Here is a 12,123-nt window from a genome sequence, read left to right as displayed (position 1 = left end):
TGAATAATTGCAATTTGGCCTGTGACAGAGCCAGGAATGGGAAACATATGTGCCCATCCAGACTGCAGAGAAAGATTATGAACATTAGTCAAGTTGCAGTTTGAGTCACACCTGGTACCACAGCACAGCTGACTCAAGAAGCAGTCCTCTAGGGAATTGATCTAGGAAAAATGAAAAAGGAAAGGAAAAAGAAAAAAGAAAAGAAAAGAAAAGAAAAGAGAAAAGAAAAGAAAAGAAAAGAAAAGAAAAGAAAAGAAAAGAAAAGAAAAGAAAAGAAAAGAAAAGAAAAGAAAAGAAAAGAAAAGAAAAGAAAAGAAAAAAGAAAAGAAAAGCTTTAACTAGCAGTGACTAGTTCTAGTTCTTTATTTCTTTTATTTCCTTGGGATGTTGTCACCTGCATTACTGGAGGAGATATTGTTTGGCCCAAGTACGAGTGACTCCCAAGACCCCTAGTAAATCCTAAAGTTCTTTTCAAACCAAGACAGATATTAAACTGGGACTCCTGGTTCAGACCCTTTCTCCCACTCAGATAACTGTTACTGACCAATGTCCCAGGTGTGAGACACCTTCTCACGCAGCAGCATCTAGCCAGATGTTGGGCATGTGGTTAGACACTGAAATGAGAACTGGGGTGGGGAGAAGAACATTTGTATCTTCAGGTTCAACCTGCTTCTTGACCACAGACATAGCAATGGGCTATGTCAATTCCACATTCAGATGGCTGGCTTCATAATTTCATTATATAGCATCTTTCCTAGCCTTCTGCAAGACATCATTTGTCTGAAAAGGAAAGAAAAAATCTCCTTTCTCAGTGAAGGCCTTTCTGTCTGTTTGAGATATTACGTTTATTATGATTGGTGGAGGGCTGACAATGTGTTTGGACAAAACACAAGACACCAAAGATTAATAGTCCCTGCTCCACAGAGACAACCTTGCTGAGCTGGCTTGTTCTTCCAGCGAAGGTTGCACTGGATTTCCCAATAAGGTAAAAGTAATCTGATTCACACAAACATGAAAAAATTAGATGAGCATGACTATAGTTCCTTAAGATACCTGCCTGTCTTCTGCGGGAGGTTCACTTTTACATTGACAAAACTGTTACAGAAGACTACATGAAGTTTTGTAGAGAAACTTCTAATATTCCTCAAGAAAAGCTGGGTGTAAGCATAGCCTGCCTGAAATTGTTGACTTCTGCTGTTTCTCTTCTAGGTGTAACCTGCTCCAGAAAAGGCCATTCACTTCAAAAAAGACAGACTTTGGCTCATTTCCTTCCAAACACTATGTCCCGTTGCACAAGGTAATGTGGCATTATTTCATTACATGAACTTGAACACTCAACACAGCTTTAAACTGTACTCAAGCAAACACCAGTTAGACACAAAATACACTCAAAATGCATCTACTTGTTCTCCACATGACTCCTTTGAGTGGTTGTGAAAGACAACGCACTGTATCTGTAGGAATAGACACCATGACACGAAGAACTTCAAAGAGTGATTCAAAGAGGTGAAGGGTGTCAGGATAAGAGACAGCTTGGCTTGGTTACAGAGCAGCCAGGGAAATGAGATGAAGATTGTGAAAAACTGAATTCAGTTGCTGATAAAAAAAAAATAAGACAGACTGAACATTAGCTTAATTGTGAGTTCAACTCAAAGTTTTTGGAAGGAAATTATTTAGCTGTGCTGTATTGAAAGACAGACAAGATGACCTCAGATACTACAGAAGATCTCTACTACTTTCTAAAGAAAAAAACAAACCTATTTTTCTAGTTTAAGATCAGAAGGACTACTATAGCACTTCCAACACTGTCATTTGAGTTTACCTGGAGTGGACAGAGCACTGGATGCAGACAAAGCAGGAGATGTGGAACAGCTCCTTATGTATTCAAAACATGTTTGTGACTATGGGATGTGATAATTTCAAGGTACAGGAAAAGAAACAGAGATGTGTTATGCCAAGACATGAGGTTCAGACCTAGCTCTTCCAGAGCGTATATGTGTGCCTGTGTATCACTATGCAGCACACAGAGCACAAGGGTTCCAATAAAGGACCTTACCAGGACTTGTCCAGGGCACAATTTGCACTGCTGTCATAAAGAATCATAGAATCATAGAATGTATTGGGTTGGAAGGGACCTTTAAAGGTCACCTAGTCCAACCCCCCTGCAGTAAGCAGGGACATCTTTAACTAGATAAGATGGCTCAGAGCCTCATCAAGCCTGGCCTTGAATGTCTCCAGGGATGGGGCCTCCACCACCTCCCTGGGCAACCTGTTCCAGTGTTTCACCACTGTCTTCGTAAAGAAAAAACAGAAGAACAGAAATAGAAAGTTCAAAGTCTATTCTATTGGGAATTTTGGAGTAAATGTTGCAATACCCTTTATTCTCTTGGTTTTTAAGGAAAGATTTTAATGTGAATTTGTGATGGAGAAGGACAGGCAACAGAAGGACAGATATTTTCTCTAGAAAGTACCACACCTGATGCCGTGCCATATGGCAGCCCATATTACAACACTGGGCTAGGAGAACTATAACCTCTTAGAGGAGTTCAAACCCAGACTTGGATCCTGGTTTTATGGGAAGCTGCTCTCTGGTCCAACATAGCCTTTTCTTTGGCAGAAACAGCAGCACCACCTGGGAAACCTATAGGCAGGAGGGAATTTGCATTCTCTAAAGGATTTGAAACAAACTTCTAAAGAGATCAGATGAAAGAAAACTGCATGGAAGAGTTTATTTTCAGTAGGTCTTTACCTTTCTCATTTTTTTCAGAGTGCACAAGCAATTCCTTTGACAAATCTGACTTGACTACATTGTCATCTTTGAAGAAAAGAACCAGAAAAAAATAATCCAAAGAAGAGAACTGCACTTGTAAGGTACACCAAAGATGCTGGGGCAAACATGAATGTTGTGTGAGGGGTGCTGAATTATACATATGATTTTTGTTCGATTCTGTCAGAACAGACTTCCCTTCACTTAGTAGGTATGATGGGTTGGATTGCCACATTTTTGCAGTCAAGCAAAACAGCATCAAACTGTTCTCTGGGAAGAGAAACTTTCAATGCAGGTGCTTACTCTCTCAGCCTTGACTGATTGCATTGAGTCCAATGACTAAGAAGGTCAAAACCAATTCACTCAGAAATGAAGGTACCCAGACCTTTCTTTCAGTTCTGCTGCTGCACTTCAGGACTATGGAATAAAGCCTGAGAACTCATTTTCACCATCTTCTCTTCCCGAGCTTTGGAATCCTCATTGTTTCTCCGCATGCCGGCTGGTCGCTCTGAGGTGGGTACAGAGGGCAGTATCTGCCTGATGGCTGCTTGCAGGGACTTTTCTTTTGCTGTCCCTCTTGCTTTGATCAGAATTTCCCTGCTGGGACATGGAAACCCTTCTGTAACACTGCCAAGGCAAGCTGCCTGTAGACGAAGACCTTACTGCTATCTAATTTCCCAGCCGAGAATTTGCCCACCTGGCATATGCAGCAAAGGAGTGGTTACTCAGGCTTTTAGTTACCAGCACAACACCGAGCTTCACAGTGGTTAAAGCAATTTTGCTTGAAAAACATGAAGTTTAACAAACTGACAATTGCTAATCTGAACCGTTTGTGTCAGAAAATTCCTCCCTGGTCCACTGGGAAAGCCAGGCTGCTGGGAGCTGTGTGTGGTGCTCAGCCTTGGGGAGGGGGAAGGAATGCGGCCCTGGCCCCAGGAACCACCATGTTTGCACAGCTGTGCTCCCCTGGCCAGGGGTGCAGGGAGGATGGGAGGAAGGCACCTCCACGCCCTGAGCTACGTGTGGTCCTGAGGTGCTGTATGTCAGGGGATCACTTTCAACCCAGCTGCACTGGGGTCATGGCAACGTTTTCTGCTGTCGATAAAAAGACGGAAAGTCCTTTGCTGGCGTTTCTAGGAGGCCAGGAGGACACAGGGCGGAGACGGGTCCCCTTGCCTCGTTGGCCTCTCACTGGTGGGGAGGTGCCACAAGATGGCGCCCTGCCACCTTGCGCCCCCATGACAGCTACCCCGGCGGGAAGCCATGGCGACTGCAGGTACCAGGCCAGGCTAGGCCCTCACCCTGCAGCCCCACAGCACCCAGACGGTTTGTCTAGTTGTTGGCCTGTCACTGCAGCTTTTTTGTGTTTTGTTTTTTTTTTTTTCCCCCTCCGTTATTTTTTTTTAAGCCTCTATTTTTTTTTTTTTTTACCCCAACATGGGGAGCTATGCAGTTGCCTCTGGCCAAGGGAGGAGGGGAAAGCAGCAGGGGAAATGCACTGCCCCTCCCTCCCGGCAGCTGGAGCCCCTCTCCTGCACGCCGGCCCCTGCGGAGCTGCCCTGGCAAACCAGAAGCCCAGCAAGGATTTTAGGAGGCAGGCTGACTTTAAGATAATGGTTTCCCACCCGTTTGTAGACTTCTAAATATTTCTGAGGTTACTGGCAGTGTAATTTTCCTTTACCTCTCTCGCACTAATCGCAAGGTGGCCCCTGGCTGTGGGTTGGCATCAGCCCGGCGGGGGCACCCACGGTGAGGGCCTGCAAGCCCCAACCACATGCTGACATCCAGATGGCTCAAATACATATTAAGCGTGGCGAAGGCAAACCAAATCTCCTCTCTCTGGCCCCTTTGCCCGCACTGATGGCCTCTCCCGCGTTTGTGATTACCCTGTACCAAAGGCTGATGTGTGAAACCTGATGCCAAAACAGTGGGACAACATGAGTCCAGCATTCCTCTCTCCAGCCCAGCCCTCCTGCAAAGCACGCTTCTCTGGGAGGCTTTTCAGTTCCCATGGGACGCCTGGGAAGGACAGGGACCCTCACCTTCATCCAACCCCACCACTCACTGAAGAACAGTAGTCCTGAGCCACTGAAGGTGGGCAAGCCCAGAAGAAAGACATGGCACCGAAACACCCCAAGTATCCAGACCTGCTTAGCATACACCTGCTTCAAGCAGCCTCCCCTTTCTGTCTCCATGTGTCCTGTTGTCTTCACCACCTCCAAGGAATGATTATGTGTGAGGGGTGCAGGGATCTCTTCCGGGAAGAAGGATCTGCTTTGTGAACTCTCAGCCTTTTTTTCCTTGTTAGAGGTCATTTGATTTGGTGCCAGGACTGTCGAATTTACTTTCTCAGGGGTGTAAACTAGATCATTGCACTACTCTCTTCTCATCTTAAAACTGTTTGCTTCTCTTTATCATCCCTTAGAGCACTGGAAAGCTTGTGGGGCCTGGTTTTGAGGTCTTCTGAGTCTCTGCAGCTTCCCTTGAAAACACTTCTTAGAGCCCTTGAATTACAATGGCATGTAAGGCTTTGGGGCAAAAGATGGAGTGGAAAATGTGATAGCTGTTCTGCTTATAAAAAACCCAAAAACAAATAACAGAGACTGTTCTTTCTACGTAGGGGGTTTGGTGTATAGGAGTTTACTAACTCAGTTAAAAATAAACCAACGCCAAATTGACTGACATGAAAAGTCAGTTAAAAAAAAAAGCTTATAAACTGTAGGAAACAAAATGATTTTTGGAAACATATTTTCCCTTAATTGGGCATCTATTTCTGTATGGAGTCATTTGTGTATGCAATCCAGCCGTATGGCTTTTGTTTGACAGTGAAATGATCAGTTCCTCAAAGTGTGAATGTCACGTGGAGAACACCATCAATGCCTTAAAAAGGACTCCTGCCCTAGCAGGGCTTTGTCAGCAGTATCAGAGAGTGCAGAATCAAGCTGCATTGTAATTTCTAACTGTATGTCATAACATAATGGCCTTTTAATCGTAGCAATAGCTTTGTGGGTTGTAGTTAGAGCCCCAAGGAAGGGGTGGACTCCCATGTGCTAGGTGCTGCAAGGGGCTGGTACAGCACAGGATCTGTTGCTTTTAACAGGCCTTACAGGAAAGGCAAGCCGAGGTGGATCTGAGTAGAGGTAGGAGAGGCAGCAGTCTGGTGGATAAACATACAGCAGCCCCTCTCCTGCAGCTGACCTTGCCTTCACCAGGACCCTTAAGCCTGGCTGTGGCTCCAACAGAATTTGATGTGGGGGCCGATGACTGGTGCTGGGAAGAACAGCCACTGACTCCAGTACTTTCTTTCCCCCAATGACTGTAGGACCATCTACCCCAACACTTAAGAGCTCTCTCCCAGCCCTCCATCTCCTTTTACATCCTCTCTCCTTAACTCTTCCCACAACAAAGTCGACCTGTCCAGGCTCCTCGTCCCAGAGATGTCAAAGCTCACGAAACTCTAATGATACGGCTCTTTTAAAAGCCCAGTCCAACGAGATTGCAAACCTTCCCCAGCCCCTTCCTCTGCCGTGATCTCACTGCCATCAGTTGAAGTGGTGGGTGCTGAGCACCAAGCATGCCCTCTGTTGTTTGACTTCCAGGTGTCTCTTGGGATGGGTATTTGGACTCCCCTGTACCCCTTTGCAAGCATGCCTAAGCCTTATAGTGTCTATCTCAGCAATATTATCAGCCTAGTTTTGCTGAAAGTGGAACTCACACCATACAATTAAATCTCTGTCCCATTGTAGACAGGACTTCCCTCCTTTTGCTCCAAAAGTCCTGACTCCAAATGCACTGAATAATCACTAAGCAACACAGATATTTCTGTTACACTCCAGTCTGAGGCGTAAATTCCCTTTCTTCATCTTCAATCAGATTTAATTTGGGACCCTCCAACCCTCCCGCCCCAAAGTCCATAACATCCAAAATAACCCTTCACACAGGATGGTGACCACAACTCCAATTCCCAGGCACGCTCAGGCTTTGGAGACATTCCAGTTCAGATCCTTACAGCTCAGCACCATTTCTAGCTACTGCATGCCACCTCTCCTTAGACCAACCTTTAGCAAAAGCCTTCTGCATTAAGCTTCCAAGATGTTGGCTGTCAACACGCAGACATGAAAACCAGCCTCCCACCTCCCTCCCCCTTCCTTCCCCGCCTCTGTATCATACACAGAGTCTCTTGGGCTCCTGCCACGTGGAGCTAATCCCATAAAGACAATCTAGCTATCACTGACAGATGGATATTGATCACCTGCCTTCACAGGGACCCCCCGCAAGTAGCGTAATTTCCCAGTATATTCCCCCACCCCCTGACCCTGAACCATTTCATTGCCAAGACATCACACAGTGCTCCTAAAATCAACCTACCTTCTCTCTTTCCCTCTAGTGAACTAGACCATTTCTTTCTTACAAGAAATAAAAGCAGCCATGAGTCCTTCCAGGGAAAGATGTTTTCCTCTCCTCCCCCCTCCACCTACATGGCATGAATCTTAGGGTATATTTCACAGATTTGATTTGAAGGAAGTTTCTTACCGCTGGCAGAATCTGCCTCCGCGCCCTCTCTGCTCATTCGGTGAGTGACACTAATCAGTGGTGTGGGAGGCAGGGACAATATCAAGCACCGAGGTGATTGACAAGTCTCTCTCAGAATGTACATGTACCCCAATAGGTATGTGAGGGTGAAATAAAGTGAATCCAGCAATCTCTTTGTATCATTGCCCATCGCTGGCTGCGGTTCTTCGTTGAAATTAATGGTTCACTGAGTAGAGAAAAATAAGCAAAACAAAATTTCCCCCCAAAAGCCCTACTTAATGAAGGTCTTAGGGTTTGTTTTTTTTTTTTTTTCCCCCCCTCCCCTGTTAAATGAGCAAATGTCTCCATATTAATCACAGTATGTAATCAACATGAAAAATCGTGTCCTGCTGGGCAGGGAAAGATACTTTGAATTATCTCAGCAAGAGAGCTGGCACTAATTTACTGAGAATTTAAGATGAATGAAGTCAAAGGTTTGTAACTTGACTTCCAACTACATTTAGGCTTTTTGCATAGCATCAGCAGGGCAACGTGAACTCACGTGAGACCCTTGAAGCATGGTTAGAATCAGCAACCTAGTCCTGTATAACCTGCCCTCATGCCTCATTTTCTTTTCTTTTTGAGCAGCCTTCCTTCCCTCCTCCTCACCACATATTTTTTTGCCACGCCGGACACCTAGGTGTAGAAATGTGCTGGTGTTTCTCTGCAGTACCTTCCAAAAGGGTGAGTTTTATGCCCGTTTATTTCCATTACTTTGCCAGTGGGACATTTTGTAAGCAGAGATAGAGCTGAAGGAAACAGCCCCAGCTCTGTTTATCGAAGCAACATGAAGGATGATGTTTCACACTATAAGCAGGTTACATCAGAGGTATTTCCAAACCCTGTAACCTTTTCTGCCCTGATTCTTGAATGGTACTGTAGGCTACAGGTGTACTAGAAAATTAAATGTGGGATCTTTCTCAGGCACCAAAATCAACTGGAATGGAAAGGTCTGCATTCACTCCATTAAATCTCATTACTCTCCAGAAGTGGGTGGCTGCCTGCAAATTCTTTGTGAAGAATTGTTCCTGGCCTGGGCTTAATCACGAACTGCTTGAGGGAATTGTATGGGAGGACACCTCCTTTGTCCTGGTCAAAACTGTGACAGGGAGTGTACAAACAATGTAACAGAATGGGTGATTCAGTTCTGGAGTCTGGAAACACAACCTGACACCACTTAATTTATTAATATAGACATGGCCTTTGTGTATTTGATTTTTTTAAACCTTCTAACACAACTGCCACCTTTCTTCTGTGTTGGGGTGACAATGGACCAGAGAAGAAAAGAAGATGGAGGCAGCGGAAGCCCTGCTGGAGGGGAGCAAAAAACAGCAGCAGGCAGGAATCTCCCATACAGTATCCCTTGGGAGGCAGTTTTGAAGAGCAAAGGTGCCCAGGAAAGCTGGTCATACTTCAAGCAGGTGCTCTTAGAAGCACAGGTGAAGGCCATCCCCATGTCCCAAAAGACAAGCCGACGGGGAAGAAGGCCAGCCTGGCTAAATAGAGAGCTTTGGCTGGACCTCAGGAAAAAAAGGAAGGCTTACGTTCTCTGGAAAAGGGGCTTAGCAACTTATGAGGATTATCAAGATATAACAAAGCTATGCAGGGGGAAGATTAGAAGGGCCAAAGCTCAATCAGAACTCAGCTTGGCCACTGCAGTTAAAGATAACAAGAAGAGATTTTTCCAGTATATCAACAGAAAAAGGAAAACTAGGGAAAATATAGGTCCACTGATGAATGAGACGGGTGCCCTAGTGGTGGAAGACACAGAGAAGGCAGAGTTACTGAATGCCTTCTTTTCTTCGGTCTTCACTGATAAAGCCGTCCCTCACACATCCCATACCCTGGAGGCAAGGGGGAAGGTCTGGAGAGAGGAAGATTTTCCCTTAGTTGAGGAGGACCGGGTCAGAGACCACTTGGCCAAGCTGGACATTCATAAGTCCATGGGCCCTGACGGGATGCACCCGCGAGTGCTGAGAGAGCTGGCAGATGTTATCGCTAGACCACTCTCCATCGTCTTTGCAAGGTCATGGGGAACAGGAGAGGTGCCTGAGGACTGGAGGAAGGCTGACATCACTCCAATCTTCAAAAAAGGCAAGAAGGAGGACCCAGGGAACTACAGGCCGGTTAGTCTCACCTCTGTCCCTGGGAAGGTAATGGAGCGACTCATTCTGGATGTCGTCTCCAAACACATAGAGGAACAGGAAGTTATTGGAAGTGGTCAGCATGGATTTACCAAGGGCAAATCATGCCTGACCAATCTGATAGCTTTCTATGATGTTATAACGGGTTGGCTGGATGAGGGGAGAGCCGTAGATGTCATCTACCTTGACCTTAGCAAGGCTTTTGACACTGTCTCCCATAACATCCTCATTAGGAAGCTGAGGAAGTATGGGCTAGACGAGGTGACAGTGAGGTGGATCGAGAGCTGGCTGAGTGACAGAACCCAGAGGGTTGTGATCAGCGGCACAGAGTCCAGTTGGAGGCCTGTAACGAGTGGTGTCCCTCAGGGGTCAATACTTGGACCAATTTTTTTCAATACATTCATTAATGACCTAGATGAGGGGACAGAGTGTATCCTCAGCAAGTTTGCTGATGATACCAAGCTGGGAGGGGTGGCCGACACTCCGGAGGGCCGTGCTGCCATCCAGCGTGACCTGGACAGGCTGGAGAGCTGGGCAGAGAAGAACCTAATGAGGTTCAACAAAAGCAAGTGTAGGGTCCTGCACCTGGGAAGGAAGAATGCCAAACACCAGTATAGGTTAGGGGCGGACATGCTGGGAAGCAGCTCTGAGGAGAAGGACCTGGGGGTCGTGGTAGACAGCAAATTATCCATGAGCCAGCAGTGTGCCCTTGTCGCCAAGAAGGCCAATGGCATCCTGGGCTGCATAGGGAAGACTGTGGCCAGTAGGTCGAGGGAGGTCATTCTCCCCCTCTACTCTGCACTGGTGAGGCCACAGCTGGAGTACTGTGTCCAGTTCTGGGCTCCCCAGTTCAAGAGGGACAGGGAACTACTGGAGCGAGTCCAGCGAAGGGCAACCAAGATGATTGTGGGACTGGAGCACCTCCCTTATGAGGAAAGGCTGAAAGAGCTGGGACTCTTTAGCCTGGAGAAGAGAAGGTTGAGGGGGGACCTGATTAATGTTTACAAGTACCTAAAGGGTGGGTTTAAGGAGGACGGAGCCAGGCTCTTTTCAATGGTTCCCAGCGACAGGACAAGGGGCAATGGGCACAAGCTAGAACATAGGAAGTTCCGTTCAAATACACGGAAAAACTTCTTTACAGTGAGGGTGACAGAGCACTGGAACAGGCTGCCCAGGCAGGTTGTGGAGTCCCCTTCTCTGGAGATTTTCAAGACCCGCCTGGATGCAGCCCTGAGGGATGTGCTTTAGGCAACCCTGCTCTAGCAGGGGAGTTGGACTAGATGATCTCTAGAGGTCCCTTCCAACTCTGAAGATTCCGTGATTCCGTGATTCCGTGATTCCGTATCTCCCTCTCTGCGGGGCAGAGCCTCGTGCTGCTTCACTTCCTAGCAGGAGGACCCTAGAGACTGTAATTGCCCAAGTGGGAAACTGTCGCAGCTTTCTTGGTGGCTTCTGTTTCTTAGTCTCCCCCTGCCTGAACGTGCATGTGCTGTTTCTGTGAAGAGGCAGGAGGTGGGAAGCTGCATTACCCAGGCTGGAGGAAGAAGTCAAGACTTCTGGCCAAGGATGGGACCTGTACTTCCAACAGATAGATTGCCACTTTAACCACTGCTCAGCTTCTCAAGTTCTCTGGTCAGATATAAAAGAGCAAGTCTTTGGGTTTCCAAGGACTTTAGTCTTTGGACTATATAGTTTCCAGTGACTTTGGTTAATACTCAAGATCAACACCTCCAGCTTTTTGGGCTTGCATCAGATTACATGCTAGTACGAGCTCAACCTGTCAACATGTTATCACATCTAATTTGGAGACACAGGCACTTGTGATACCTCACATGTGCTGGTGCTTTCACATCAACCCAGCAAGTCACAGGCCATTGGTGCCCAGCTACTACTGCTGGCCTGATGTCAATCCCCAGACCCCAGGAATAGCACTACTGGTCAGTTAGTTAAAGGGGACATCTGACGTACTCATCTCCTTAGACATTTTTTTGTTCATCTGAGTTTGCTTCCCAAAGTCTCCTTTTTTTTTTCTCAGAATCATTTCTGCTTGAGTTGAAACTAAAGCCAAGCCTTTCCTCGCCTTGCCTCTCCTCTCCTCGCCTTGCCTCTCCTCTCCTTGCCTTGCCTTGCCTTGCCTTGCCTTGCCTTGCCTTGCCTTCCCTTCCCTTCCCTTCCCTTCCCTTCCCTTCCCTTCCTTCCCTTTCTCCTCCTGAGAAAGAGAGTGAAGCCTGCAGACAGCCAGAGCCGGACTGCAGGAGCACAGCGCTGGAATGCCTCTCCTGGGTCATGGTGTCCATTTCCTGACTGCAACAGCCTATCATGTCACACAGACTCCTTCATAATGCGTCAAACTTATCTTTAAAAATAGTCAGGCTTCTTGTCTCTGGCCTCTAGAGCAGAGGCAGAAAACGAAACTTTTAAAACTATCCCAAAGAAACATTTCCTGTCCTCAGGACAGACTTCACCCAATGATGGCTCTGTCGGATTCATTTTTCCCCAGTTCCTGCACACTTTCTTGTGCATTCTCTTCTTTCCCACTTCCAGGCTCCAGAAAGTAAATTAACTCTAGCTGTTTTGGGGAACCTGAAGACTGACTTTTGCCACCTCTTGGCCTGACCTTTTTGATATACTCAGCTACTC

Source organism: Rissa tridactyla, chromosome 1 (genome assembly GCF_028500815.1).
Source record: "Rissa tridactyla isolate bRisTri1 chromosome 1, bRisTri1.patW.cur.20221130, whole genome shotgun sequence".
NCBI lineage: Eukaryota > Metazoa > Chordata > Aves > Charadriiformes > Laridae > Rissa > Rissa tridactyla.
This window is presented reverse-complemented; position numbering follows the sequence as displayed.